Source organism: Furipterus horrens, unplaced genomic scaffold (assembly GCF_987537825.1).
Source record: "Furipterus horrens unplaced genomic scaffold, mFurHor1.1.pri manual_scaffold_2, whole genome shotgun sequence".
NCBI classification, from domain to species: Eukaryota; Metazoa; Chordata; class Mammalia; order Chiroptera; family Furipteridae; genus Furipterus; species Furipterus horrens.
This window is the reverse complement of record NW_028327172.1, coordinates 48956370-48963667: the sequence shown is the minus strand read 5'-3', so window position 1 is coordinate 48963667 and position 7298 is coordinate 48956370. Positions and strand designations below refer to the sequence as shown.

At 44.2% G+C, this 7298-nt stretch overlaps 1 protein-coding gene across 3 annotated transcripts in view; it reads left to right on the top strand.

Moving 5' to 3' along the window:
• The first annotated feature begins 524 nt into the window (after positions 1–524).
• The window catches only part of PAK1 (p21 (RAC1) activated kinase 1), a 144027-nt gene continuing 137253 nt past the window's right edge, over positions 525–7298 (top strand). For all 3 annotated transcript variants that reach the window (XM_090265704.1, XM_090265691.1, XM_090265692.1), the window contains exon 1: positions 525–979. The gene's annotated coding sequence lies outside the window, so the exon portion shown is untranslated. The remainder of the gene's footprint in view (positions 980–7298) is intronic.

Sequence of the window (7298 nt, the reverse complement as noted above, 5' to 3'; positions counted from 1 at the left end):
GTATTATAAATGCCTGGCCCTTAAGTCACAGATGGGGTGGTTTTCAAATTCTGCTCTCTGTAATCTAGCTGATGCGGTGGTGCTTTGTAACCTGAAGAGGACCAGGGGCTTAGCAGTCTTTTTCCATCCTGACCACACAATTAACGTTGCCAGAAATCGCTCTAAAACCCCCCTGCTACGAAGGCCGAGTCAAAAGAGACTGCAGCAGGAGAGTGAAAGCCAAGAGGAAAGATGGGAGAGCAATGACGTCATGCGGCTGCCGGGTGATTCCCTAGCCTTTGGCGTCATGCGCAGATGACGTAACCCAGGCGCTAGCCTTCCCCCTAGCCTGGGTTGGTGGCGCTCACGTAGGTCTGTACAGGCCTCCCCGCCCCCTCCCACCTGCGGGAGGCGGGGCGGGCAGGACTCCTCTGGCGCCGCTCCCTCGCCCGGGAGGGGGTTGGGGGCCGATGGGACTGGCTGTCCGGCCAAGCTCCGCGGCGTACAATAGCGCGACTGCGGGCGGGGGCCGCGGCTGCAGCTGGAGCCCAAGGTGCCAGCAGCACAGCACACGCCCTCCCTCTCAGCTCTCCATCTCGCCTCCCCGCCGCCTCCCTCACTGGCTCTGCCTTTCTATTCCACCGACGCTTCCCTCATTCTCTCAGCCCCTCTTTCACCTAGCTCCCCGCTCTCAAGATCCCCTCAAAGAACTCTCGGTCTCCCCACCGCCTGCCCCAGAGGCCTCCCGAGCCTGCTCACATCCCCGCCCCCCACGGCAGCCCTACACCCGCGTCGCCTAGCTCCTTCCCGCCCCCTCCCTGTCCTGAGGGGGACTCCGGCCGGGGCCGAGGAGGGTGAGGGAGGCGCAGAGCGCGCAGCGGCGGCGGGGAGAAAGTGAAGCGGCCCCTCGCGCACACTCGCGCTCTCACTCCCGGGCTCGGCCGCCGCCACCGGGGTGGAGGAGGAGGAGAAGCCGAATCGAGCCGAGCGAGCGCGGAAGGTGAGCGCCGGCCTCCCGCCTGTACTCCTGGCGTCTGGGGCTGCTGGGCTGGGGTGCAGGGGAGGGGGCGGCGCGAGGTGGGGGGCCTGGGCCCATTCATTCCCCGCGGCGGGTGCCAGGGCGCCAGGTGAGATGAGGCGGGGCCGTCGCCCAGCGAGTTTGGTGGTTCCTGTCGGACCAACAAAGGCCCCCTGTGCACTCACCCGCGCGGTTGCGGGTCTCAGACGCTGGGGGACCCGGGGGCCCTGGTAGGCAGTAGGGACGGGGGAGGGGCCGGGACACTCGACAGGTTTGGGTGTAGGAGCGACTCCCTCCCGAACTTCGCGGTCCTCCTGCGCTCACCTTGGCCCGCGATCGGGAAGCCTAGCAAAGCGGCATCCGATTTGTTCTGCATGGAAAAACCACCCCTGTCCGGGCCCGGGGAATCACCTGTAGGGATCAACTCCTTGAAAAATGCAACTAGATGGAGCCTGACTTCTGCAGCCCCTCCCCCACACCGGGAATACTTGGTAACTTGTGGCGTTAAAGCCAAGAGGGAGAGGAGAATTATTTTATGATCATTAATTTCATTTCAAAGGCACGGTTATTATAGCCTCTCCTGCCATGAATATTTTAACAGCAAACATTGGTGGGACTGTTTTGGGAAGAATACTTGTGAACTTGTGTGTGTTCGTGGGTGTTGGGAGCAGAGTGGTTGTGCTTGTTAAATTCCTCGGATAACTGTCTTATTCCTTTCCCCCCGGTACTGTGAAAGGTGAAGGGAAAGGTTGGTACTATGGTTACCAATAAAAATTCAAATTCATTAGTTTAGCCTTTCAGAATTGCTCCTGAGAAAAATCTTTAATTTTGCCTACTGTGTCTTTGGGCTCTCTCAACTTTGTGGGGAGAAAACGAGCCCACAGCACCCAGATGCCTCATTGATCTTACCTTGTGACTTCACCTCCTTCCCGTGTGACCTTCAGCAGGTCACTTCCAGTCTCCAAGTTCCAGGAGTTTGTTTTAATGCCCTAGAAACAGGAAGGGATCAAGCACCTCCTCAGCTTTCAAGACCACTGAAAAATCCCTGCTTCTCCCCACTTTGAAATCTTGGCTGGTATCGACTCCCAAACTCCTTGCAGGCAGGTCTGACTTCTCATCGGAGCCCTCAGGGCTTGTAGGATTTATTACGGTACCTGTAACGTTTGTTGTTTCTGTCTGGGAAATTCTCCATCAGATGCAGGTGAAATCCACCTCACTTCAGCTAGAAACATGACTTCTCAAAAAGGGTTTTGAGAATAGGGATCCTGAAACATTCCCTGAAGCTTATCCATGTGCTTCTCTGTCTAACCTTTTGGGTTTATCTGGTTTATTTGCTTATTCGGTCATTCATTGATCCTGCATTACTGGAGTCTGGAGAGCTAGGGCTATGGGGATTCAGAGTCTATCTATTAAGATATCCCCTGTCTTCAAAGAGCTCAAAGTCTAGTGGGCGAGGTAAACAAGCAGAAGGTGAGGGCCTGTTCTAATCTCTGGGGGATTCCAGCTGCACAGGGAGTAGTGTGCAATAACTGAGGCTGCTGGACCTGTTTTACAAGTCTTGTTCTGGCCACAGTGAGTCCTGAAGGCAAGGTGGTGACCTGCCTCTCATCCATTGAGACGGCACTTGATAAAAAGCTTGTTCCATTCAATTCAATTCACTAGACATGTACTAAGTACATGTTATGAGGCCCTGTGCTGGGCTTAGAGGAGGCAGTGCTTTCTGAAAGGAGGACACTCTATCCAGAGAGACCTTTGTAAAACAAAACTCATTACATCCTTTTTTCTTACCCCAGACGAGTCATTGCCTCAAGATAAATTTTCAAACTCAAGCCTGAATAAGATATGTTTTCAGAGATCTGCCTGCTGCCTACCTTTGCAACCTCCCATTCTATAACTGCCCTGCCATATTCTTGCTCATCTCTGCTTTTGCTTGTGCTGTACTTTCTCCCTGGAGTGCTGGCCTCCCACCTTCTACCTGCCCATGGAGAAGTGCTTGTTGGGCCTCTGGGAAGCAGCAATCCCTTAGTCTGCCCTCCTATTACGTCCATAGAATGAGTTGATTCTTCATTCTCCAGTTCCTGTACATACCACTCTTATAGCCCTCTATAGCACTATTGCAATTATGTGAGTTTGTGCCTGTCTTTTCCATTAGCCTGTGAATTTCTTGAGGGCAGGATCTGTTTAGTTTTAGTGTCTAACAAGTTCCTTGCACTGAGGAAGTGTTAGAAATGAATGAATGTATGAGTGAAGAAGCAAGTCGAGGCCCAGAAGATAGAGGATACCTAATCCTTTGGGTTATAACAATGATCTCTTAAGTGTTGCCCCTCTACCAGCAGCATCAATATGATCTGGGAATTTGTTAGAATTGCAGATTATTTGTTCCATCCCAGACCTGCCGATGAAAAACTCGGGTTGGGGCCCTAAAACCTCAGCTTTAACAAAGCCTCCAGGTGAGTCTGATACTTGCTATATTTTGAAAACCGCTGGGTTAAGAAGATCTGCTTTTCATAAGATCAGCTCCTTGCCAGCTCCCTCTCTCTCTCCCTCCTTTTTCAGAGTACTTACTGCCTGACATTCCATTCCATTCCACCTGTCTGTTGTCTGTTTTTTGGCACTAGATTGAAAGCTTCATGAGAGCAGAGAATTGTGTCTGTTTTGTTCACTGCTTTAATTTCAGTGTCTAGAATAATGAGTATATGCAAGGACTTAGATATTTGTTGCATGAATAAGATGATTTAGTCCCATTTCTGCCAGCTGCTACATTGGGGTTTTATTCAAGAACAGTTTTCAGAATGAAGAGGAACCATGCTTTAATATTAAAATCCAAGTTGATTCTAACATTTTTCTGAGATTTATTTTAGACTGAGCTTTTCCCTCCATTTTATATCTGTCTATCACCACCAAACCTGCAGGGTTTTTGAGCTTTTGTTCTAGTCAAGACCTGAAAACTGCTGTTGAACTATCCTAGGCCAGGATTGTTTCTTAGGAATTTGCAAGTCTAAGTATGTACCCTAACTTTTGAGCCTTTTAACTTGAAACTGTCACTTCCGGCTCTCCTGTGGTTTTGTCTTTCTTTAGTGATACTTACAGCCATACAAGGGCCTATTTGACTACACAAAGGTGTTTCTTCCTTATGAAGTTCTTAAGATATATTTTTTCTTTCACTTTCTTATTAGCCCTAAGATACAATATCCAGTTTTCTTCTTTCCCAACTTCCCTCTTTGAGATTGGCTTGATTTGTTTATCCATTTATTTATAGACATTTATTGAATCCTTCCCTACCATGTGCCAGGCCCCATGCTGGGACAGCATGTTCAGATATATGTATTCAAGTCTTTAAGTAGTTAAAGATATCACAACATGGTGTGATAAGTCCTGAAGTGAAGGGATGAAATGAGGGGTAAAAAAATGATGTAGACTCAAAGATGGGAGAAAGCTGTCTTTCTCTTTCACCTCAATTTAGGAATAATTTTATCAAACAAGCATCATTCTGATAAGCAGACTTTTAAGAATTTTTAATTAAGAGGTTGGTGGCTTTGTTGGGGAAAATGAAAACAAAAACCTGGGTAGAATCAGCAATTGCTAATCTTAGATAATTATCTATTTGGTTTTAATGAATTTTCCTTTCTCCCTTTTTCTTTCTAAATCATAACCAGAAAGTAGGGAAAAAACATTTTTTTTGGATAGTAAAGAGAGAAGTTTGAGGTTCCCAAAAGAATATACTGTTTCATAAATGTCGTATTAACTTCTAAAGACTAATATAATTTGGGGAGGGGGAAACAGTGAAACCAGGAGAACTTACTTTAGTTTCTATATTACTGCATGACCTTATGGAGATAATTTTATCTCTGTACCTCTTCTTCTACCTGTAAAATGGGGATGGTAAAAGTTTCTATGACCAGCTTACAAGGTTATGAAGCAACGAAATAAAATATTGAATATAAAGAAAACTTTTAAAAGTATAATTGGTTAGCTAGTTGTTAGCTAGTAGTAAACTTATTAACAATAGTTATTGCACACCTGTTATATACCAGACGTTATGTGAGATGTTTTCTCCAGTCTTTAAAATAAGCATGTAAGGTGATTGCTAGTACCTCTCTTTCATAGATAAAGAGATTGAGGCTCAGACTGGCAAAGGGAACTTGCTCAAGGCTTTGCTGAAAGGAAGTGGCAGATTTCAATTTCAGTTGATATCCACCTGATATGAGCAGTTATGCGTTATATTCATTACCCAGGTGCTGCAATTTTTCCAACTAGAGGATATAGGAACGTTTGGCAAGTATATTGCTGTGAGAGTTAAAATAAAATTGTTCGTCATTTAGCCTGTGCGCTCCTTTTGTGCATAGAAAGATTGGTGAAGACAGATTTACATGCATTTCCATTTATATTTCCTACAGGGAAAAGACTAACATCTGCCCTGGTGTTTTTGTTCAGTTTTTACAACAGTCCTGTGAGATAGGCATTTCCATTTACAAGAGTTAAGAGATTGAGGATCATAGAAGTCTTGGCTTGCTCAAAGGCACATTATTAGCAAATGACTATTGGCTAAAAACTACATTTTTTGAATTTAAATGTAGTACTTTTACTTTTGTCACTATATTATATTGCCTTTTAAACTCTATCAAACTAAACTATGGTGCACTAGAAATATCTTTTTAGAATGTTTCCTCATCTCTTTAGCCTCTTCCCTCTAAGAAAATCCTGACCTAAGTCTACAAAAAAATAATTGCTGATAAAACTATGTCAGATAGTCATGGTATTGCAGGCTTACAAATGACACTTTTCTTCTGAAGCTGAGAGATCAGACTTTATCCAATATTCTGAGTCACTTGTGCCTAAATAGTCATTTTCTTTTCTATTATGAATTTATTAATATATTTTTCTGCTCTTGTGTTAAGCCATATATCTCCTGAGTAACTTGCTTTATTCGCCCATTCTTCTAGCCTTTTGAGATAGGGAGATCTATGTGTTAGGATCCTGCAGATTATCCCCACTTTAGGAATAGTGTAGTAATAAGTCTAGAAAGAACTGGAGGTTCATTGATTCCTCACTAATTCGATTTTGTTTGGTATTGACTAATCCTCTAAACTTGATCTGTGTCTTACTTATAAAAAATCCATTATGTCTTGGCTGTTATTCATGGAGTCAGGATGAGGTAATTTGCATGCAGCATTGGGAAGTTCATTCTTTATGGGGCTTTCTTCTATTTCCTACTTCCATCCCTTTTCAATGTCCCTCTCCCTTTCCTTTTCCTTTTCAGACTGTGTAAGTACCAACTGAGGCTGGCCAGAACATTTTCCTTCTTTATGGAATCTGCCTTTTGAATCTTTTGGGATGATAAATGATAAATATATGGCTTCCACCCTCATCTGCCTGCATAGATCTCCAAGGCCCGATTTTCTTTATTGTTTCTCTGGTTCCCACAAAGCTGGGATTAATGTCTTCCTCATTTGAACACTTGTCCTCATAGTACTTTCTGTATTGCTGCTGTATTAGCTGTCCCTTTATAGGGAAGGAGATAGATGTAGAAGAGAGAGCACTAAATTTTAATAGGGCAAAGATCTACTTGGATATTTAACTTATTTATCTCTTTATTTTTCATTAAAAAAAAGAAATAATACCTAACTCACAGAGTTGTTGTGAAGATAAAATTAAATAATATATGTGAAAATGAATTGTAAGATGTTAAGCTACATAGATGTTAGGTACAATTATTTTAATTTTATGGCTACAATTACATATAGCAGTGGTTTTTCGTTTTGGCCATACATTGGAACCATCTGTGAAGATGTTTTAAAAAATTGCTTGGGCTCTATCTCAAGTCTACTTAATCAAAATCTCTTGGGATCTCTATTTAGGTAATTGCGATAGTCAGTCAAGGTTGAGAAGGACTGCCTTATATTTTGCATAAATGTCTTATGTGCCTATTAGATGAAAACTAATGTTTTAATTTTCATTTGAAGTATATTTCCTAAACACATTAAGCATCGGGCATTGTCATGGGCTCTGAAGAAAGAGATGAATCATACCTGGTCGCTACCCTTAAGTTCACAGTTGAGAAAGAGAGATGCCCATAGATAGTAATACTGTAGTGAGACAAAAATGACATCTGGAGATACATGCTGGTGCAATGTGAAGACAGAGAAAAGGCATCTACTCCACCTGGAATGGGGGACAGCTAACTTGGGTTCTGAGAGATGAGCAGGGGTTAATCAAGAACAGTGGGGGAGGGGCAGGAAGAGAGGGGAGGAAAGATCTTCCTGCAAAGTATGGAGCCCTATGGAAGCGAGAGGGCTTGAGA